At 39.5% G+C, this 24,838-nt stretch overlaps 2 long non-coding RNA genes across 2 annotated transcripts; one reads left to right on the forward strand and one right to left on the reverse strand.

The window, feature by feature from the left end:
* The first annotated feature begins 5,713 nt into the window (after nt 1-5,713).
* Nucleotides 5,714-9,811, forward strand: LOC140230127 (uncharacterized). The gene is made up of 3 exons (XR_011901359.1): nt 5,714-5,840; nt 6,897-7,044; nt 8,552-9,811. It is a non-coding gene; the product is annotated as an uncharacterized lncRNA (long non-coding RNA).
* A 7,790-nt stretch (nt 9,812-17,601) lies between these two features.
* LOC140229831 (uncharacterized) lies at nt 17,602-19,430 on the reverse strand. The gene is made up of 3 exons (XR_011901312.1): nt 19,253-19,430; nt 18,169-18,387; nt 17,602-17,683 (listed from the first exon to the last, which is right to left on the reverse strand). It is a non-coding gene; the product is annotated as an uncharacterized lncRNA (long non-coding RNA).
* Nucleotides 19,431-24,838: the final 5,408 nt, after the last annotated feature.

Here is a 24,838-nt window from a genome sequence, read left to right on the forward strand (position 1 = left end):
ATCCAGTTTGGGACAGTAGAGCTGACTACATGTAGGAAGCATTTTATTTCTGTCAAAACTGCAGATTTCTGATGATTTGTATATGTATACCTATTGCACCCCAATCAAAAGGGCTAAACAAATGTCTCTCTTCATAAGCAAATGGAGTCTACGTACATGTATACATTATCATTGTGTTTAATGTTTCCTTTATTACCTGAAATGTTTAGTTTTCTGTTTTAATTGAATGTAATTTAACTTCAGTTTGGAAGTATTCAAGTAAGCCTGAAGACACGTGTAAAGAACGTCGCTGCATTATTTTTTTTCGCAAAAGTTCTTAATTTTTTTAATTATTATAATTTATGCAAATGAGGTGCATCAAATTTCATAAAATTCACAAATATATCAATATTTCCTTCAAAAATTATAATTGGATTCTAATTCTTCGCAGAAAGTATCCCAGAAGCATTGTCAACAAGATTATATGGTAATATTTTCAAATTTCAAAACATTTTCTTTGTATTGTATTGTTTTCCGAATTTCTTATGTATTCTATTGTTTTTATTTCTTATGTATTTCTTTGTTTTTAAGATTTTTTTTGTTTTCTAATCTAAAATTAGTTGATGTGAAGTCACATAACATCTTTTAAATGGCCTAGAAGATTGAAAAAGCTGTGTTTTAGAGCAATTTATGAAATATGCTGCTTTGCACACAAACGTATGGGAAAAGCAGGTTTTTGCCAAATTTTGGGCAGACATGCACTTACGAAATGTCACGTGACCTCGCGACCGGTGGTCGGATTTTCGCAAAATTTATTTCAAAAGAAAAAAAAAAGTCACCAAAAATTATCACGCGATCAGCGGCGGTCGCGCGGCAGCAGAAAATTTTGTACGGGGGGGGGGGGGGGTCAATTTGACCCCCCCCCCCAGTGGACATAGGGTTAAGGGAATCTCTTAACCATGATTAAGTTAAAGGAAGCACATAGTTTAAGGGACTCATGGCGAGTGTTTTATTACACAAGTGTTAATGGTGAAAATGGCCACAGGACAAAAGTTCCTTCTAAGTCAGCAATATTTAATTCTCCATTTTCAGTGCCACAAAAATCTTAATGTGTGTAATTATGGAAGTTATATCTCACTATGATAAATGCTTTTTCCTGACCCCCCCCCCCTACTATACTTCATGATCAATTTTGCCAAAACTGGTTTATGTCATTAAGAGACAATGCCGACGAACTGTTCAACACAGTTAGAGGAAGGGTAGTAAACAAAATCCAGCAGTCATATCACATGTATCACATTTTTAAGTATAATAAATTGTTTCTTCCATTACAAAATATTTTTGCAAGCAGGTCTTTTTATTTTGTTCACTAGTACCACATAAAATACTCCAGGCATTGCATGTCATCGTTAGATTTGCGATAGTATATTTAATTAGTTAATGCTAGAGTTCCATGTAATTATCTCCCAAAGAATTTAAAAGGTGGGTGATCCGTTCCACAGCATCATCCCCCACTTTACCGTATTGCATATATGGAGATTTTGGAACCACATGAATGTTAATATTTTCTCCATGATCCCTTTAGATATGAACAAAATATTATAGAGGGCTAGAGGATTAAAAAATTAATAAAGAAATCTTTTATATACATGCACATCTGACATTGCACCATTCTTGGTGTCCTCATACTCTGTGACTGAAGTACATGTATGAATACAGAGTTTCAAAGATAATGTTCAACTATGTGATTGTTTGGCAGAAGTGCATGACCACAGGAAAGATGCAATAGTATTATTATAAAGTCCTGATATTTGAAATCATATACAAGATAAGATTTTGAGACGAATGAAAGAGAGCAGGCACCAAAAGTCAATATATTTTGAAAACCTGCTCAAAGTGGCATTGTATTGTGTGCAGGTGCTAAAAATTGCTAAAAAATGTTTGATATTGTGCAAAGTTCCCTTAAATTGTGCAAACTTTTCCAAAGTTTCCTGAAAATGTGCGAAGTTGCACAAAATTGCTGGAAATGGCGCAAAGTTGGGCAAAATTGCCTAAAATGGCGCAAAGTTGTACAAAATTGCCTGAAATGGTGCAAAGTTGCGCAAAATTGCCCGAAATGGCGCAAAATTGCACAGAAATGCCGGAAAATGGCGCGAAGTTGCGTAAAATTGCTGGACATGGCGCAAAGTTGCGCAAAATTGCCGGAAGTTGCGGAAAATTGTCAGAAATGGGCACAAAATTGCCGGAAGTTGCGGAAAATTGCCAGAAATGGGCGCAAAATTGCCGGAAATGGCGCAAGGTTGCGCAAAATTGCCGGAAATGGCGCAAGGTTGCGCAAAATTGCCTGAAATGGCGCAAGGTTGCGCAAAATTGCCGGAAATGGTGCAAGGTTGCGCAAAATTGCCGGAAGTTGCGGAAAATTGCCAGAAATGGGCGCAAAATTGCCGGAAATGGCGCAAAGTTGCGCAAGCAAATGCAAAGTTGCCTAAACTTGCATGTCAACTTTGCATAATGTTGCGCAATCTTTGTCAATTTTGTCAATTTTTGGCAACTTTTGTCAATTTCCATTGTGACATGGGGCCTACCATGGCAAACTGGTATTGCTTTTGTTAAACTGTTTTTAACTTTTCCTAGATCATGGATCAACAGATATTCATAATAAAAGCACCCCGGCCCCCATCCTTTCTTTTATGCCCCTGAGGCCTGCCGTTACCATGTCATAATCGAAATGAACAGATTTCCAGCAATCATATCACCCCTATCCGACAGAATATCTGCTCTGGTCAAAACATTATTTTAAATAGACATGCACTGAGACTTTTAGCCTGAAACAAGGCTAACTTTCCAGTAACCTGGCGTGGCGTTAATGTACACTTAACTACGTGTAGTTAACCTGACGTTACGTGTGCCTACACCTCGCGTAACGCGTGGTGGACTACGTGTAGCGCCAGGTACAACCACACGTTACGCCAGGGTACACGTCGCGTAACGTGTACCCACACGTCGCGTAACGCGTGCCTCACCACACGTAACGTGTGGTGGGGGCACGCGTAACGCCAGGTCGGGCTCGCCTATGGGTTTTGCACAGTGAAGCCTGACCTGGCGTTACGCGTACCCACACCACACGTTACGTGTGGTGTGGGCACGCGTTACGCGACGTGTGGGTACACGTTACGCGACGTGTACCCTGGCGTAACGTGTGGTTGTACCTGGCGCTACACGTAGTCCACCACGCGTTACGCGAGGTGCAGGCACACGTAACGTCAGGTTAACTACACGTAGTCAAGTGTACACGACGCCACGCCAGGCTACTGGAAAGTTAGCCGTGCGTAAGGCTTATAGCCTTTTAAAAAATAATAAAATGAAAATTGTAATACAGGTCTATACTTTAGTAGTCAGTCTACAGACAACAGTACATTATCATAATCTTTTATCTATCATTCTTACAAATCGTGCCTTATATCATTTTTATCACCATTGACAAATTACCTTTCATATGAAATAAGCTAACGTTGGCTGTGGCGGACTAGACTGCCGATTGAAGACACGTACAACGTAACTACAGAGAGACGTATGGCAGGATTGTACCGCACGAATTGCGAAGTAACGGATCTACTCTGAGTGTACTCGACATTGCACCCTTCTGTGACAGTAAGTTCATTTGATTATTTTTCGCCCATGATATTGATTAATAGCAATACAAACTATTGGTCTACCACACTAATGTGTCTCATGTCATACAGAATTGCAGTTAATACAAAAACTGTAGGTACACGATTAGAAAATGCACTCCAAAATTACTCGACTTGTCCGTCTTCCAAGTTCCAGCCTTAGTATTTGTACTTTCACTTTTCCTGACGGTGTGGCCCGCCGAAGCTCTGGGGGAGCGCGGCCGTCGTGATTGCCATGAATGAATATGTGGCCTTGTGGGTTATACTATAGGCGCTGATGATGTACCGTCGTATCCATGACCAAATCTCAATAATTACACAGAACCAAACTACATCAGCGCCTTATTTTGTACTAGTAGTAGGCTCCTATAAATAGACTAGTAGTAGTAGACCTAGACCTACATGTTATTATTGTACTTATTGTGAACAAGTAGGAATATGCCTAAATATTGTTAGAGTCTATTCTGTTTAACGTTACACTTACAGTATACAAAAGACTAATTAGACAGTACAGTAGAATCTATACGTAGTATTTACCCTCATAATTCTGAAAATTATCAAATTTGTAAAGTGCATATTTAAGGTGAGACTTGAAAATTATGTTGGCTGTATCTATGGTTGGACATGGAAAATTGACTAATGACAGGTCACTGGGATAGTCATTCTGTAATATTTTTGTCTCTTTTTTGGTAGTTTCCATGATCATGGAATCCATGTATATATATGTAAATATGTATGATATAGGTATGTTGATCAGTACGTTGGAGATTCGTGGAACAGCAGAGCAGTTTTACTTATCAACTAATAGACATGGAGTATTTCCCCAGCATATTACTAGCAAAGGCATAATATTTTGCTTTTTTTAATTCTTCACACATTGCTTATCTTCACATAATGACATACAATGCACATGGGGCACGTTACTTCCCCCCCCCCAGTTCACTTATGTTTTGAATTCTTAGGCAAAGAATATGTATTGATAAGTACTGTAATCTTCCTAGACTAGACTATTTTACTGATCACTAGCCTGAACAGACGCCGTGCAAAGCATATATGGCATCGCAACTTCATTTACAGCGACATGGCTGTGTATGATCACATTAAAAAAATGTGAAGTTAAAATCAATACATTAGAAAGGGTTGGGAACCACTTTGCTGTAATAAAGTCAAAGAAAGATTGTGATGTTAGCCTGAACCATAGCAGCAGTACGTCATGTCAGAAAAGATAAGATAAATGTAACGATATCTTGGGCTGACAACAGTTATTAGTGTATTACCAATATGTATGCCATTAAAAAGGAAAAATCAGAAAATCAAAATATACAGTGAACTGCATTTACTCACAAGATGATGAAATTGGATCTTGAGGTGTTCAAATTTCTGTCAGGTGGCATATTTGTAACATGTTTTATTTTTCTTCACTTTGCTGGCTGAATCAGTTCTTAAACTATTACTAGTATGTTGTGTCTGCAGAATATCTAATGTGGATATGAATGTAGAGGTATTATGTATGTGTGTCCCAATTGGAAGTTTATCATTGGTCAGTAACTAATATCATACTCCTCTTGGTCATCACATTTCACTTTCCCATTCCTATTTCTCGTAACAAAACAATATGTGATCATTCCTTCTCCCCACAACCCTCTCCCACTCACACAAAAATGTCATATGACAGGTGATCATAGACGGTTATGGGCAAGTAAACAAGCTTTTCTTTTTCATTCAGGTTGACTGAGTAGTGTGTGATCCTTAAGTCAGTAGGCACAAGTCAAAGCCAATAAACCTTGAATGCTACTTTGTAAGGTTAATCTAGATCTTTTACCCTTATTCTAAATCACTTAACTCCTCAACATCCTTTGCCTTGATGATTTTTTGGACGTCAAGTTATTGCTGTCTGAGGATGTTGACAATTTCATACTTTCATGGAATTTCAGTTTCCACAGTGATTGTTACTTTTTTGTTTGGGCAAAGGGTTGTGATCTGCCATTTACCACTGTCCTGAAGTTGTGTCCAATCGAATTATAAAAGTTTATATTGTGTCTTATCACCATGATGCAGCTCAAGAAGTGCCTGGGACTGTATTGACATGACTTGAGAGGAAGACTGTCAGTCCATGCTTCACCAAGACAGTACCAATCTTCCTCATGTGTGTTTTGCTCATTAAAATCTGGAAAAGCAAGTAGCTAAGTGGTGAGTATGTCATCAAGTACATCAACTGATATAATGTATTATGAGTGACAATTTCTAATGAATTTATACAGTAAGTAAAACTGTAAATTTACACGAGGTTCAGGGTTCTTGTACATGGAATATGGGAGGATATTTCTGTTCAGAGCAAACAGCTACAGTGTAAGAAACAGTTTAACATTTGAGATAACATTTTTTTCTTCTTTTGTTTTTAGCACCTTTTGGCGCCTTTACCAAAGAAATAGGTCAAAAGTGAAGCCTGCAATACTGAGTCCCACCTCCCTGGAAATATTAACTGTAGGTTGTTACACCATAAGATTTGTCTTGTGTTGGAGAGTTAGCCACTCGGTATTGTTTATTACTTGTGTTAAGATTCAGTCAAAACTTTATGTTGTATGAACGATAATAAATTAAAATATATAAAAAATAATAAGAAATACACATGTACATGCTTACATTAAGTTTTCACTTTCCAGTTGGTAATCTCGCAGTAGGGCACGAATCAAGCAAATATCAATTTGCAAATCTTGTGACAGAAATGCACACATGTTTACAAATTTCATGTGTGCAGTTTATGGGTTTAAGGCATAGTTGCAGTACGTGAGAATGTAATGCACATTACATTCTCATGTACTCATGCACATGTATAGTGTTTAATGAACAGCATATGAACTCTATGAAATTTCATATGCAGACATTTTGTGATGTGATGTTTACTGAATATTACCTCATTGAAAATAATATTCTTGATAGAAATGACTCAAAGTGTGTGAATGAGGTTGAGACATTACTCTATCTTCAGGCTCCTTTATTGAGTGCTTGAGGGCACTAAAACCCCTACAAATATGATTTGTTTGATGAATTTCAGGCTTTCAAGTCACAGATGCTTGGGGATGTTGACTATTTCATACTTTCAGGGAATATCATTGTCCTGGGTTTAGTATTTTATTTGTTGTTGTTGTGGGGGGGGGGGGTGTGATCTGTCACCTGCCACTGTGCTGAAGTTGAGTGTAATCAAGTTATGAAAGGTTGACTATTGTGTTTATTACCATGAATTAGCTCAAGAAATGCATCAGCTGGGGAATTGATCGACATTCAGAGGGAGACTATCAGTCCACCCATTGCCAAGCCATACTTCAACAAGACAGTGCCAATCTCCTTGACGTGCATTTGCTCTTCTGTAGCTGGAAAAACAAGGAGTTATGTGGTGAGTGTTTCATTGAGTACGTGAACTCATCCAAACTACTATCATTGTGTTAACCTCAACTGTTTAGGAAGATAAAAGAGGGGGAAGGGAGGGATGGGGGTAATCTTAGTTAGGCTCCTCCCAGCCCCCCCCCCCCCCCCCCTCCAGATCTCAACAGTGTGATTGCAATATGTAGTTGACAGTATTCGGAGCATGAAAAGATGTTATTCATTGATTTTAATCGAGAAAAGCAAAAATAATCATGCTGTTGTGAAATTTGACTGAAAGCACAAATTTCTTTCCAACTGTAACACGTTTTTGAGCATATCTTGGTCTGACATGCATGTACATATTTTATATGCAATTTCCTCCTGGGTATCTAAAATTTGGTCTCTAAAAGGAGAATGCGGCAGACACTTGAAATGAAGAAGTTGTGAAACATCACAGCCATAGTTTTTCTGCGAAGACGACATTGCTAGGAACGCCGAGGGGGACCTTCTAGCCCCCTCCTCGACAGTTTATAGTGAGGGTTAAAACCAATGCTTTATATCATATTCTGGGTTCTTACCTGTGTCATGCAAGAACGCGAGCTAGTGTCAGTTTGGCATTTGAAGTTATTATTTTTTTTGAAAGGAGCTATTGGTGTCTTAACCAATAAGGTAAGAAAAAAAAACTTGCACTGATAGCAACATTATGTTATTGGAGCATTGGATTTGTCTTGCGTACAAGAATTTAGCCACTTGGTAATTATCTATTATTGATCTAAAGATATTAAGAAAGCCATATACATTAAACTGTTGAAATATGATTGAATGATTGTACAACGCTTAATGGAAATGTATCACAGTTTTAATGAATTCACACACAAACTAACTCACAAGAACATGTGTATACCGATTTTTACTTCCCAATTGGTATTCTCACAATAGGTATAAATTACCGGCAAGCAAATTTAAATTTCAGATATATGGTGGCAGAAATGCACACGTGTCTACAAATGAATGCAGAGCTGCACAGACATATTTACAATACATAAGAATAATAATGCATAACATAATGATGAGACAATAAAACTTTATGGCAGTTCATATGCAGGAATTTTGCAATGCAGTTTGACTATAAATAATAATTTACTCCATTGAAAGGACATTCTTTTAAATTTATTGCATATTCTGTGTATAAAGAGGTGAGACATCATCTCATATTAAGTCTCACTTTGCTTAAAAGATGAAAATGTTCTTCATTTTCTGATAATGATCAACTACAGCAGTCTACATAATTCAGATGTCTTTCGGCCTATTGTAATGCATGAAATAGGCCTTCACAAGAGTCTTCATATTTGCTATGTCGAATCTTCCTGTTTATTTGTTTGTCTTTTTTTTTCTTTAATATGGGGAGGTTAACATCTGAGTGCATATATCTTAACACAAGGCATGTGTTAGATTCTTGGGAGATGTTTTATGTGTGAAGTATAATCTCATTCTCTTTTTCCACTTTCTTTTTCCGAAATTTCTTGTCTCTTTTGAAGGTATAACTCAGTTGACTCAATCATCATACTCGGCAAGCTTGAACTTGGAAGGTGGTACTATTTAAGCACGCAAAGGATGAGTAGCTCGCTGTCGACAGTCAGTGGAGATAAAAGAAGGCAGTAATCTTTCTGAACACATTTCATCAGGCTGGGGTCGTCACTCTCTGTAAGCAAGGGAAGAAAGTCATGAGCAGACGGTGGTCAGAGGCTGCAACACTCCAAATTCATCACAACTCATCGAAGTATTGGTTGACTATGATTTCAAAGAATCTTGTGGATATTTCCCTTCTGAAAGAGCTCATTCTTTGTATAGTACACAGATGATGAGGCACAATGTCATTCTTTGTGTGGTTAAGCCAGTAGTCAAGGAATGGTGTGGAGCATCCACATAGAACATATGTTACAGCTCCATGCTTTGGTCATTTCTGTGGCAAGAAATGATCTCATCACTTAACTGTGCCCTATGTCCAGGGTATGTTGATGCACAGAAATGGGAGCCTTAGTTTCAACATTTCTTGAGAGTTTAGTGACAGTAATGGCTCCTTATATTGAATAATCTGACCATGCAACTAATCACAATAGCAGGTCAATATCGATTTCTGTTGTTGTTGTTGTTTGTCTCTACAAGTGAAATTGTATACTACAGTTCTGAAACTCCAACTGTCCTGGAGGTCTTGCAAATAATTTCATTTTTAGCACTTATTCACATGCTCTGCTATTTTACATTGAACAACTCTTTCATGTTATCTCTGAGGAGTAACATGAGATGACTGTCTCTTCAAAACTCAGCAAGGCATGCATTCTCATTATCTGCCTTTTCAAATTTACGATGTTCTTTCATTCTGGAATTTACTCTTTAAAATAATATAACTCAAAACTGACAATTTCTTTCACTTCGAGAGCATTAACTAAAGGGACGGTGTATAAAATGGTGATTGTACACGCAGCTTTGTTCTTGGTCTACAGTGTAAAATGTATACAAGCATTCAGTATGAAAAGGACAAGATGATTGTTTGGCAACAGGTAGATTTTAGTGGGGCATAATGCATTTCTCATACTAGTAGTATAATGAAATCATGTGCTTTTATGACTAATGATGTGACTGCATCAAATATGCAGACTGTGGTTGTGCTTTTGACATGGTGAAAGCCACAGATAACAAATGACATATGTGAATAAGAATGTTTATATGTGCACATATGTATGTGTCAATATACATATCAGGGGTGGATCCAGGAATTCTGTAAAAGGGGAGGGGGCATAACTAATATTCCTGGTGCCAATTCCAGGTTTCATTTCATTTTTGTCTTTTTAATACTTTTGTTTTTAACGAAAAATAAAGGTGGGGGGGGGTGTAGGCCAGTTGCGCACCCTGGATCCGCCACTGCATATATCTATATTTTGTGTACATGTATTATACATACACACACATATATATATATATATATATATATATATATATATATAGTGTGTGTGTGTGTGTGTGTGTGTGTATAGATAGCTTATGTCGGATACATTCAAACTTTAAAAGAAAAGTAAAAAACCACTGTAAAAATACTAATAAAACGATTTTCAATGCAGAAGTATAGCAGTTTGATTAATGAGTAAAAGTTGTCGCAGATATGGACATTTGTCGCAAGGTTAAGAGCTGTGACAAAATTTCACCAGATTTTGTTTGGTGGTGCTAATGAATACTTTCATTCTCAAAATATGTTTGTTTTCATTGTTTCCAATTGGATGATTTTGGGGAACAATGTAATGGTGTGCCAGGTTCCTTGAGTGACATGTTTATCCTTCACTGTTTACAGACTGCGATATGCACACAATGACTGTAACAAAGCAATTTAGAAATAACTTTCAAAAACTGTGAAGAGTAATGGTGATCTGCCAACACTTGACGATAGCTCAAATACATGCAATTAGTGAGCCGTGAGATCTTCTTCCATTTTCTAGGAAAGGAAGACATGTAAGAACAATGGAAATACTCACAAATTTTCAGTGACCCGTTCATCTATTACTGTTGTCCCTAGACCAAGGATAATGTTCAGCCTTGTATTAGGTTATTGCAACAAAACCAACATTTCAAGTACACATTGTAATACATATAACTGAAATTGGACCAAGAATCAGAAGCATGTTCATTGGTACATACTAGAAGTGGCATGAGTATATGGACCATGGCAGTAATTGCATTACTGTATTTTATTGATATGTGCATTACATAATTAAAATGGTGATTTCATTGAAAATATGATTCTCAAAAAACAAAACATTGTAAAATTTGATGGGAGAACAATTGTTTTGTTGTTGTGAGTCGAAATGATTGCATGAAAGACAGATGATGGTTATCTGATGCATGTGATTGTGATAAAAGGGGGAATCTTGGAAACTGGCAAATTTTTCTGATAGATTCCATGTTCTATAGATCCACAAGTTAAAGTGAAAGTAGTAATTAAGTAATATAAAAAACTGAATTGTATGTATGTGATCGTTTGTGTGTGTGTGTGTGTGTGTGTGTGTGTGTGTTTATCTGTGTATGTAAGGTGTGAGTGACTGTCCATCAGTGTTTAGCAGCTCAAATTTTCTCTGCCTTTCTCTGCTCCACAAGCTATCTTCTCTCCTCTCCTCTCCTTTCCGATCTCCCTCTCCCTTTCTTTTTCCTGTTTTTTTTTTTTCTCAGTCTCTCTGTGGCTAAACTGACCCTCTCCGGTTGTTTCATTTTCTCCTCAAACAATCAGTTTCCAGTTGTGGTTAAAAAGGAAAAATTTAATTGCTCAGCCAACGACCTAAATTAAACAATAACGTAACTGGCATCTATGTTCATCACCATTATGTAGACCAAATACTGTACAGGTACTGTAAGGATCAGTGCAAAGTAATACTGAAGAACAGTATACTGAAGAAGCGGTAAAAACAAATGAAAGTAACATGAAACAAATGCCTACACATATAGGATATATAACATAAAAAATAAGAAACAATCACAAAAATCATAATCTGCGAAATCAACGCCATAGGCCTATTCATTAAAAGTCAACAGACTACACTAAAAAGTATCGATTTCATTTTAGCAGACACAAAGTAAAAAAACAAAACACTCTCATTCCAAATGAAATAATGAAATCATAATTCAATAACTTAGATATTCATCCCCTACACAAGATATCTCAGCTCATCAAAATTATTTAGACACGTATTTTTCCCCTACACAAGTTATCTCAGCTCATCAAAAATATTTAGACACGTATCGACTATAGCAGATTAAAAAACAAAAACATATCCTGAAACAAGGCTAATTTTTCAGGAGCCTGGCGTGGCGTCGTGTACACTTGACTACGTGTAGTCAACCTGACGTTACGTGTGCCTACCCCACGCGTAACGCGTGGTGGACTACGCGTAGCGCCAGGTACAACCACGCGTTACGCCAGGGTACACGTCGCGTAACGTGTACCCACGCGTCGCGTTACGCGTGCTTGACCACGCGTTACGTGACGTGTGGGTACACGTAACGTGACGCGTGGGTACACGTAACGTCAGGTTAGGCACGTGTAGTTGTTTTGGACCACACGAGGTGTTTGAGAAACCTCACGTACTTCCAAAACCTTACGCGTGCCTGACCACACGTAACGCGTGGGTACACGTCACGTTACGTGTACCCACGCGTCGCGTAACGCGTGCCCCCACCACACGTAACGTGTGGTGGGGGCACGCGTAACGCCAGGTCGGGCTCGCCTATGGAATTTGTACAGTGAAGCCTGACCTGGCGTTACGCGTGCCCACACTACACGTTACGTGTGGTGTGGGCACGCATTACGCGACGTGTGGGTACACGTAACGTGACGTGTACCCACGCGTTACGTGTGGTCAGGCACGCGTAGGTGTTTCGAGGTACGTGTAGTGACCTGACGCAGTGAGCCGTATGGCTTGCCATAGGTACACGTAACGTGACGCGTGGGTACACGTAACGTCAGGTTAGGCACGTGTAGTTGTTTTGGACCACACGAGGTGTTTGAGAAACCTCACGTACTTCCAAAACCTTACGCGTGCCTGACCACACGTAACGCGTGGGTACACGTCACGTTACGTGTACCCACGCGTCGCGTAACGCGTGCCCCCACCACACGTAACGTGTGGTGGGGGCACGCGTAACGCCAGGTCGGGCTTGCCTATGGAATTTGTACAGTGAAGCCTGACCTGGCGTTACGTGTGCCCACACTACACGTTACGTGTGGTGTGGGCACGCGTTACGCGACGTGTGGGTACACGTAACGTGACGTGTACCCACGCGTTACGTGTGGTCAGGCACGCGTAGGTGTTTCGAGGTACGTGTAGTGACCTGACGCAGTGAGCCGTATGGCTTGCCATACACGTAACGTGACGTGTACCCACGCGTTACGTGTGGTCAGGCACGCATAAGGTTTTGGAAGTACGTGAGGTTTCTCAAACACCTCGTGTGGTCCAAAACAACTACACGTGCCTAACCTGACGTTACGTGTACCCACGCGTCACGTTACGTGTACCCACACGTCACGTAACGCGTGGTCAAGTATCCTCCAAAACCTTATGCGTGCCTGACCACACGTAACGCGTGGGTACACGTCACGTTACGTGTACCCACGCGTCGCGTAACGCGTGCCCCCACCACACGTAACGTGTGGTGGGGACACGCGTAACGCCAGGTCGGGCTCGCCTATGGAATTTGTACAGTGAAGCCTGACCTGGCGTTACGCGTGCCCACACTACACGTTACGTGTGGTGTGGGCACGCGTTACGCGACGTGTGGGTACACGTAACGTGACGTGTACCCACGCGTTACGTGTGGTCAGGCACGCGTAGGTGTTTCGAGGTACGTGTAGTGACCTGACGCAGTGAGCCGTATGGCTTGCCATAACAGTACAGGCGTACAGTACAGGCGTACATACACGTGTACAGAAGACGAGGCATGGCAGAGCAGAGGCCAGGCCGCGATTATTTTTTCCGTAACCCTAACCTGCCGATCGACACACAAACTATTATGGAACTACTGAGAGTCTTATTCATATTTATGAACAAAATATTTACGTCGATGTAGGGCAATTTGTTAATCAGTTGCAATACTGACGGTCTATTATTAACTTAAAATAGTAAATTCTATTCAAACACTAGCCATATAAACCATCTACCTAACTTAGGGTTTAATAAGGTTCGTGTTTAAATATAGGCAGGGGCTTCAATCAAGCTGTTTTCGAATCGGGGAAGGGGAGGCGGGAGGTTAGGCCTACGGAAAGAAATTACTGTGGCCATGCCAGGCCGTAGTTTCGCGAAACTAGATATATCGTCGGTCGCATTACGAACCGGCGAATGTTCGAATTTGCGCGGAAACACGATTACGAGATAATCGCGTTTAAAGAATCGGGACTTCTTTAAATGTATAAAAACGTGTCTTATAACCACACATTGATGATAATATTACGAGAGTGATGAAAGCGGAATTTTCTGCTTTGTTTGATACTAAATATTACTTTGTAGCCGCACCTGGGGCTCTGTGGTAGTGATGCAAAGTGCGTTTGCCGGTTCGTAAACCCCCCCCCCCCCCCCATTTCAGCGTTTTACGTATATCGTGTACTAAAGAGCGGGCATTACGAACCGGCAAATGTTTACATTTGCCGGTTCGTAAAACCCATGCTCAATACGTGTGGACCAAGCGAGTGCGCATTACGAACCGGCAAATGTAACATAAAATGGCGCGTATTCATAACACATTCCACACGCTTAGGTGGTACGCGCACAGTGTAATGTATATATTCGCCGCTCTAGGTAGTGGGATTGTGATTCATTCATGTTCATTCATGTTCATTCATGTTAATTGTATCATAATCATGGATATTAGGAAAGTGTTACAAACACCACAGTTATTTTCTCAAACTATACAACCTACCTGTACTTTTACACATTAATTGTTGATGCGAGTAATGTCACACGTTATCAAACTGTGCAATGGGTTTTTGATTGGATGAGTACCGTTCTATTAAGTGTGCCTGGTAGTCACTGCAGGGCTGCCAACTCTCACTCATTGAGAGTGAGACTCACTCATTTTGGTCCTTTCTCACTCTAAAACTTTATTTCATTTGCATGCATTTCTATTGATCTCACTCATTTTGCCTCCTAAATCATAGCATTGGCCAATGGGGGTCTCACTCTCAACTAGTTTCAAATGTTGGCAGCCCTGTCACTATCTATAAATAAAGTGTTAAATTCATTACCAGTATCAGTATTGAGGGAATATAATTACACCCATACAAACACAAACATACACAAACACACACACACATACCAAAACCAGTAAACACACTCGAACCCACACACACAACCTACTTTCTTTACACATTAGGCCCTAATTGTTGATGCCAGCTAGTAATGTTATCAAACTGTGCAATGGGTTTTTATTGATTACTGGATGAGTACTAAAAGTGTTCCTGGTAGTCACTGTCTGTAAAAAAGTGTAAATACATTATCAATATTGAGCGAATATAATTACACCCATGTAAACAGAAACACACACTATACACGCACATACCAGTACACACACTCGAACACACACGCACATACCCTCTTACAAAGCAGTCATAATCACCTCGTTCTCCCAATTCTAGGTATCTGTGTCTCTCTAACTCCTCTTTTTTCTATTCTCTTGTTCTTTTCTTTTGTTTGTTTTCTATTCACCAGTCCCCAAGTTTGTGAAAAATTCTGCATTTTATTAATTCAAAATGCACCATACCACATGTGTGTTCATAATTACATACAGTAACTACAAAAAAAAAGCATTCTCCTCAAACTTCCAGATATAACCTGTAAATTAGTGATTTTTTTCTTTTGCATTTTCGACAGCTCACAATAATTATATTGTACACTATTATTACAATACATTATATTACAATTAATACAAAATGAATGTGACATTCTCCATGATACTTCACAATGTAATCTCACTTGGAAATCGATGAGAAGTTAGGCATTTGTTGCATTTCAGAATTGTGTTCTGACCACTATAAAAGTGGTGCAATAACATACAAAATACAAAATTCTCCCAACACTTCACGAGGTAATCTGACCTGTAAATTGGTGAGAAGTTCTGCATTTCTTCAACTTCACAAATGTATTACAGTAGTACGCATGTTAGTCACAAATAGTGCAATAACATGATCAAGTGTACCATTCTCCTCACACTTCACAAGGTAATTTTGCCCAGGGTTGAATTAATGAAAGTGATACCCAATGTGTTTATAAACACGAGTCTACAAACTTTAACAGTCTGCCAACTACTGGACTGATGGGAGGAGAGTAGTGTACGTCATTTGTCTCTTTTTGCTGTCCTTAGGATGGGGGACAACATGACAAAGTGTTAATAACATGTCTGGCTAGCCATTCTCTTTCTAGGACCAGAATTTTCAAGGCATGATAATATTGTCTGATAGACATTCTGTCATTTTCACTGAGGCAATCATAGCCGAAAGATTTATGGTTACGTGTTGAATCACATCTTTGATAGTCAAAATGTGTTCTACCATCTACAAATATTTCTGACTTTTTGTAGGCTTCCCCACTGTTCAGCTTTTCTTTGACAATTCTGTTTTAGATTCCATGAATTTTTTCATGACAACTGAAGATCTATCAGGAATAGAACTGACATCAGTACCTACAGATTTTTCCACATGAAAATTGTCTGGCTTTGCACTGACATCTATCTTCCACTCCCTCAAAAGCCTGAATGGCAGTAGTTTCCAAATTTGCAATGAAGAGACAATAAATGGAATACATACTGGAACACTACACTTTATTTCTATTGTTTCTTCTATATTTGAATAAGGTCCTCACGAAGTGATCAAAATTGGTCAATTTATGTGAAACTGTGTTGAAATTATTGAAAGCATGTAGAAAATATGTAACACTGAAGATAAAACAATCCAGAAAGTATTACAAACTTGATCATGCAACAAGTTTATATTTGTACAAGGCATTATGAGCAAGAAATTCACCAATAATTCCCTTTCCTTTCCTTACAAGAAACATGTAGATTGCCTAAATGGTCTTTATTTTAGGAAAGTTGGTCAACAGTTAGTGCACTAGATATAATAATGTAAGTACAACCAGATGTATACCCACAAGACTAGATAGAGGGCAGTATAAAATACATACGACATATGAATATGCTGTACTTCCATTACACTTCACAAACATTTTTCTATTGCTTTGGACTGTGTCCGGTTACCATCAAAATTGGTTCTTCAATGTCTGACAGGGACATTGCTTTCTCGAGATTTAACAGTTTTCCATCATCCAGCAAGGTTCAGTATTCTTTGTAATCTAATATAAGAAAATTAAAGGAGTGGAGGACTTAGTCTGCTTTCAAATTGAAATCAGGTACACCTAATGCAAGGAAAACAAATACATAATTTGATGAAACTGCCAAGTCTGGTTGAATAATTGTTACTTCATTTACTGTTTGTTTTTTTTAACTACTGTTTGCAGAAGACAAACTATTTTCTTTAAATTTTACAGGTTGCCTGCCACAAACTTTTTTTTTTACAAGAGTGAAGGATAAAAGAAAAAAAAAAGATAATCAAAGAATTTATCACATGTTTAGATTATTTTACATTTGTTATTGGAAACTTAAGTTTTGGCTCATAATTGCTTTTTTTAGGAATTTACACCACACAGACAGATAATGCAAGAAATACAAACAGCAGTTATACAATGCCCTGAACTTCTCAACTCCAGTTGAATTACCTTCAGTTTCAAAGGTAACATTGCTGCGTTGTTTCTTAGAATGCGGACACCACAGTTGTTTGTAGAGGCTCTGCTTCTGTTGCTGCTGCTGCTTCTAGCAGTGTTGCTGATGTTCCTGGAAGTGCAGATGCTAAAGTTGCAAATAGAGGCTCTGCTGCTACAGTGGCAAGTAGAGGCTCAGTTGCTACAGTTGTAAGTAGAGGCTCTACCACTGCTGTCGTATTAGAGGCTCAGCTGCTAGGGCTGTATGTACAGGCTCCGCTGCTGCTGCTGCTGCTTCAAGCGGTGCTGCTGATGTTTCTGGGGATTCAGCTGTTACAAATCGACGTTGAGGCTCTGCTACTGCTGTCGCAAGTAACGATACTGCTGGGGAAGTTTTAAGCAATCATCAATGAATAAATTATGTTACAATCCTGAGGGTAGAATCAACAAGATTTATACTAGATATACATGTACTTGCAAACGTCTATCATGGACACTAGAATCCACAGTGTATTACATGCACATAAAGCAAATTATCAGTAATTGATTTTGTTTTGGGACTGAGAAGAGACGTTGACATAATACATTGTAAGTAATAATCAATATCAGACCTTTAAAGAAAGGAAGTGGAAAGCTAACAGTCTTCAGCATCCTACAGTCATTACAAACTGCAATATAATTACAACATTCGTTTTATTCATTACACAGAATTGAACATTTATATCAAAATGGCAATGCAATGAAAGTACATTGTACCTACATGATACTATGCATAAAAATCTCTACATATTTTAAAATGAAAAAAGACATAATATATCTTGATAAACTTATTGATGTAGAACAAATCAGTAACTATGTATTCAAATTACCTCAGGCAGAAAGAGGAATGCCCTCGTCATCTGACATCCTACGTCCATCCATGGGCATGTTGAAGACTTGAAGCACCCTCCCTTTCCACCAGCCATTTTCACTTCTCATATGTACGCAGGAACCTTGCTTCGGTTTGGTCCGTTGAGCATGATAGAGGTCACTTGAGCTGACAGGATTCATAGAATCATCCCTCTTCCACTTGACAAGAACATCTATGCCTACGGTGGTTCAAAAACACACAAAAAATTGTATGGACAATTTCAATGAGAAATTTGACAGTTGTTTCATACACTATGTGATAAAACATTACCTGCAAGTTTGAAAAATGTGAAGAAGAGTATTTCTTAGAGCTAAAGCACAATTTCAGAAGAAAAAAACAAATAACAAAAGGAAATTCTTTACAGGCAATCAACTACGACATATTGTGAGACAAAATGAAAATAGCTACAGCCAGCATACCTGTTTGAAATGCAAATTGTCATCAAAGTCTGCTGATCTCTGAAGGGCATAGTAATTCAGGTGCTATTGGTCGAGCTTTTACACCTTGGGGTTGGCAAAGGTAAATAATGATAACTGCTACACATTCTTTGATTAGAAATGTGATGTCTTTCACATAAAAACCTAACAATCTTATACACAGAAGTGCTTGTTTTTTTTTCTCTCTCTTTTACTACATTGAGTAGCAGTCAACATTGATATACATGTATGAAATAATTACAGTAAGGCCATTAGAAACTTGCCCAAAGTATGCTCAAGCAGGTGTCTAGGGAAGAGCTTGTAATATCAACATCAGCCTGTCCTCACCAGGTTAATATCTACCAGGTACATAAGATACTTGACAGTAGAGTTAGATAAGATCAACATTACAGTAAAGGTACATTACGTTCCAGATATCAAAACAGTGATTTCTGTCAAATGACATGGTATTGTCCAATCATCTGTTCCACTGAAAGTAATAAATGACCTATTCCATTCACCTACATATTATGCAAACAGAGAAATGTTTGTGAATACCTGGCTCCCGGTACACTTTATGGTCCACAAGTACCGGTACCATAATCACTTGTTATGAATCAAACTTACCATTATTATAGGCAGAAGGAAAAACATCCTCATCACCACTACTCTCTGTGGCTGTACGTAGAGGCTCTGCTGCTACAGTCTGAAAGGCTCAGCTGCTACGGTTGTAAGTTAGGATCATGCTGCTACAAATGTAGAGTTTTACAGTAGCATACGTAGACGCTCTGTTGCAATAGTACTGTCGGTAGCCCTACTGTAGCATGTAGAGGCTTCGCGACTACAATTGTATGGAGAAGTTCAGCTGCTACAGTTGCACTTTACAGGCTCTGCTAATGCTGCTGCTGCGCCGAGAGGTGCTGCTGATGTTCCTTGGATGCTAGCTGCTACAGTTGTAATAATAGCGGTGCTGCCTTTGTTTGTGGGGACTCGGCTCCTGCTTGTAGTGGCCTGCTGCTCCTAGAAATATCCCCAAGATGTAAATAAGGAAAATCATGTCTGTGTTATCAGGGCACAAATAGGATAACTTACATAGTATACAAATCCTTGGATATAGGCTTATACTTGTACATGAGTGTTAAAAAAACAAACTGTGAGTACCGGTACTGGTAATCACTTTTAATTTTTCTGAAAGTTCATTGATATCTGTACCGGTAATCAAAATAAGTATCGGTACCAGTACCGTACCAGTGAATACAACCTCGATCTAGAGCCTATAAATTTACTGTTTATGATTTTACAGATCTATAGTTAGACAGTAAAGGCCAGAGTAGCTTTTCTTGCATGCTTAAGGAAGCTATGTAACTATAACACTTAACACTGTTAAACGCTTAACAGTCTCATCATGCAATCTCATTCTTACTTTAATAGGGCCTAAATACTTCTTTTTTTTTAATGCGACAATATGAATCTTTATTGAAAACAATGATAATCATTTATTCCTTAGGGCCTATTTACAGTTCTACCTGGGTATTTGCAATTGCTACACGATATTTTTTTTTTTCAGTTTATAGATTCTACTATGCTTTAGTTAAAAAAAAAAAAATGCATCAGGGTTGTATGGGAGGATTGCTTTATCTCTGACCAAGAATAATCAAGGACCCCTGTGGTGGCTAGGTGTAGGATCTAAAAGGAAATGAAATACACAGGCAAGCTACTTTTACATGATATTGTCGAGCAATTCTACTTCTCTCATGTAATATTTTATGATTACACATTAACCTGCCCCGATTATCATTACTTTTGTTTTTAAACAGAAGATTAAATAACAAATGAGCAACAAAATGCACCTAGTAGTTACATACCAGCACAATTCCGAGTGCATGGGACTGATGGTGATGACGAGCCCTCGCTCGCGGCCTCGCAAGCTCCTCGATTCGCCCCGCATACCTCACGTGTGTTACCGTCTGAGCAGGGATTTTACGAACCGGCGTATACGAACATTGCCGGTTCGTAATGTCACAAATTGCAGCATTTGAACATTTTGAAAATTCGTCATTACCAAAAAATAGGTGTTTTCGTGAATTTTGCGATTTGATATTTTGGGGATAGATAGAGTTTGGTATGGACATTCAAAAAATGGAAAAAAGTGAATTTTGAAAAATCGACCCAAATTCGAACATTCGCCGGTTCGTAATGCGACCGACGATATAGTTCGAGGACATGCCATAGCAACGTGTAGGCCTATATATCAAAACACGCGTTTCTATGGGATGTCCATGAACTAGGGAACGGTTTTGAGAAATTCGAAGTCATTCGAAGTTGAAGTGGTCTTTTCCTATGCATTTTTAGGTGATCCGAGTATCCTCTCGAATCACCTTCCCCTAACAAAAAAGTCCTGTGGTACTCCCTGTGGTACTTGTCGGTACCACATAATATACCACACACTTGTAATGTTACCACAGGAACTGTGTGGTACTGTACCACAGGCTTGTAGGGTATGGTAGGTGGTCAACCCACCGACCGGGTCTATAACGACCGACCGCGCATTATAATGGCATTGCGCGTACAGACAGAAAATGTACGCATGGGACTACGCGCAACGGTGTTCGATTCTTCACTGGGCTACGCTACCGAGTAAAATGGGGCGAAAACAACTAGATTCCCTCTAAATTACCGAAATTTAGCAAAATCGAATAAGGTTTATCGTGTAACTACATATAACTAGGCCTACCTTTGCTGACTCGTTGTCAGATGTAGCTTGTTAGAGTATCCTTCCGTAATAAATTTGACGATTTTGACCGCAAAATTGTCACCTCCGCTTGTACGATCGTGCACACACGTTATTACACATACACATGACATAAACATTTTGTCGCCCGCTACGACCGTACGAGTTGATGCAGAAACGAGAAATGAATGTGAAAAAACAAACCGACTCATCTAATTTATTTCAATTACGATGAAAAGTTTCCTAATGAAAATCAAGTCAAATTCATCAAACAGTCCTTCAAAAGTAATATCGAAGGATTCAAAATATATTCAAATGTTATTGGGGGAAAAATGACGGCTAGAAAAAAACAGCGGCCTGTCGAAAAAACGCATTTAAGTGCCCTTTATACGTATTGTCAGGGTGGTCGGTTGAAATGAGCAGGGCAACTGAGTGCGGAAAAAATGACACCCCACGCGTTCGAAGCCGCCATCAAGAGCGCGTACCTCAGATCGCATTTTCAGTGCGCGCTTGTGAATCCGGAGTATTTTCTCTACACGTGAGTAAAATTTCAGGCAAATTGTGAGATTTTTCACGTTTCTATTGATAGAAAAACGTTAGGTGTCCGGTATTATGGACACCCAACCATACTCCCTGTGGTACTCGTCAGTACCACACAATGTACCACATAAATAAATGTTACCACAGGAACTGTGTGGTACTGTTTTACAGGCTCATGTGGTACTCCCTGTGGTACTGGTTGGTACCACACAATGTACCACACAAATATATGTTAACACAGGAACCGTGTGGTACTGTGTTACAGGCTCGTGTGGTACTCTGGGAAGTACCACAGGGCAGTACCACAGGACATTACCACAGGAAAGTTCCACAGGACAGTACCACAAGACAGTATACACACAAATTGTCCTGTGGTATTTTGGGACGTATACCACACAACAGTACCACAGGACAGTACCACATGATCGAATTGTCCTGTGGTATTTTGGGACGTACCACAGGAGAGTACAACAGGACAGCACCACACGACTTGTTCTGTGGTATCTTAGGACGTACCACAGGATAGTACCACAGGACAGTACCACAGGAATTGTCCTGTGGTATTTTGGGACATACCACAGGACAGTACCACAGGATAGTACCACAGGACAGTACCTCACGACTTGTCCTGTGGTATTTTGGGACGTACCACAGGAAAGTACCACAGGGCAGTACCACAGGACAGTACCACAGGAAAGTACCACAGGATAGTACCACAGGACAGTACCACACGACTTGTCCTGTGGTATTTTAGGACGTACCACAGGGCAGTACCACAGGACAGTACCACAGGAAAGTACCACAGGATAGTACCACAGGACAATACCACACGACTTGTCCTGTGGTATTTTGGGACGTACCACAGGGCAGTACGTACCACAGGGCAGTACCACAGGACAGTACCACACGACTTGTCCTGTGGTATTTTGGGACATACCACAGGACATTACCACAGGAATTATCCTGTGGTATTTTGGGACATACCACAGGACAGTACCACAGGACAGTAGGCTACCACAGGATATTACCACAGGACAGTACCTCATTTGTCCTGTGGTATTTTGGGACGTACCACAGGACAGTACCACAGGGCAGTACCACAGGACAATACCACAGGGCAGTACAAAAGGGCAGTACCACAGGAAAGTACCACAGGATAGTACCACAGGACAGTACCACACAACTTGTCCTGTGGTATTTTGGGACGTACCACAGGGCAGTACCACAGGACAGTACCACAGGATAGTACCACAGGACAGTACCACACGACTTTTCCTGTGGTATTTTGGGACATACCACAGGACAGTACCACAGAAATTGTCCTGTGGTATTTTGGGACGTACCACAGGACAGTACCACAGGATAGTACCACAGGACAGTACAACACGACTTGTCCTGTGGTATTTTGGGACTTACCACAGGACAGTACCACAGGGCAGTGCCACAGGGCAGTACCACAGGACAGTACCACAGGAAAGTACCACAGGATAGTACCACAGGACAGTACCACATGACTTGTCCTGTGGTATTTTGGGACGTACCACAGGACAGTACGACAGGAATTCCTGTGGTAATTTTCGATGTATACCACAGGAGAGTACCACAGGAACTGTCCAAAATCCCACAGGAAAATCATAATATGGTGCTATTCCACACAGAAGTACCACACAGCAAATTAAATTCGTAAGTACCACAGAAAAATGCTACAGGATATTTTTTTTCTTAACATTTTATACCAGAGGACTATCACATCAGGAGAATATCAAACAGCAGTACCACACAGGAGTACCACACAGGAAAATTGTAAGACAGAATCAACTGAAATTTGTAACAAAAATACAAACAAAAAAGCACATATTAATATTCCTCAATTAATTGATAGATGAGTTATGCTGTGAATTATAACAATTGATTTGCCATTACTTATCTTGTCCTATACTCCTAAGTATTACCTATTTAGTGAAAGTCCTGATGTAAAGCATGAGAAATTTCATAAGGACTTCTGTGGTACTCCTGTGGTACTCCTGTGGTACTCCTGTGGTACAAATTTTTACATAGCTCATGAATATTCATAAAAAGCACTCTAGATTTTAGAAAAGACATATATGACTTAAAAAGTCAAAGTATTAATGATGGAACTTACTTTGAACTTTATGAAAGATTGTCTAATTATGTTATGTTATTCCCAATATAATAGATATTGTTATGAAAGTGTAATTTCATATCTTGATAATAAAGTATAATCGAGTTAGTAACCATGCCTTAATGCTTTACGGATAGACGGCCATATATATATGTACTGATAAGGTCGATGGCTACCTAGGAATAGAATATGACTATATACAGTCAAACCTGCCTTAGCGGCCACCTCTCTATAGCGGCCACCTGTCTATAGCGGCCACTGAAAAATCCCCCCGAGAGAAAAGCCATGTTAAAGACCCTGTGTATAGCGGCCACCTGTCTAACGCGGCCAACGACCACAAATTTTGTTTCCCGCGGTAGATTTTAACCTGTCTATAGCGGCCAAAAACCCGATGGAGCCGAAGCCGAGCTGATAATTCAGGGTGTTTTTCTGCTTTTTAGCTGTGCCAGTCATTTCTGGGCAACATTCAGTGATCGCCACCGTTGCATTCATCACTTATTCAGTCACAATAATGCACTAATTCATGACTGTGCACATGCTACATCAAGTGTACTGTGCAACAATTTCATAAACACCGGCATTGTGCTATGCATGATACACTTGTGTGCATACGTACACACATAAATGTACATGTATATACAACGATGATACATGTACATGTAGGCAATGCACACAAAGTTGGATTACCTGTCTATAGCGGCCACCTGTCTATAACGGCCACTTTTTCCGTATCCCTTGGGTGGCCGCTATAGACAGGTTTGACTGTAGATCTATTATAGGACTAGATTGGCACTTGGCC

Source organism: Diadema setosum, chromosome 6, assembly GCF_964275005.1.
Source record: "Diadema setosum chromosome 6, eeDiaSeto1, whole genome shotgun sequence".
In the NCBI taxonomy this organism is placed as follows: Eukaryota; Metazoa; Echinodermata; class Echinoidea; order Diadematoida; family Diadematidae; genus Diadema; species Diadema setosum.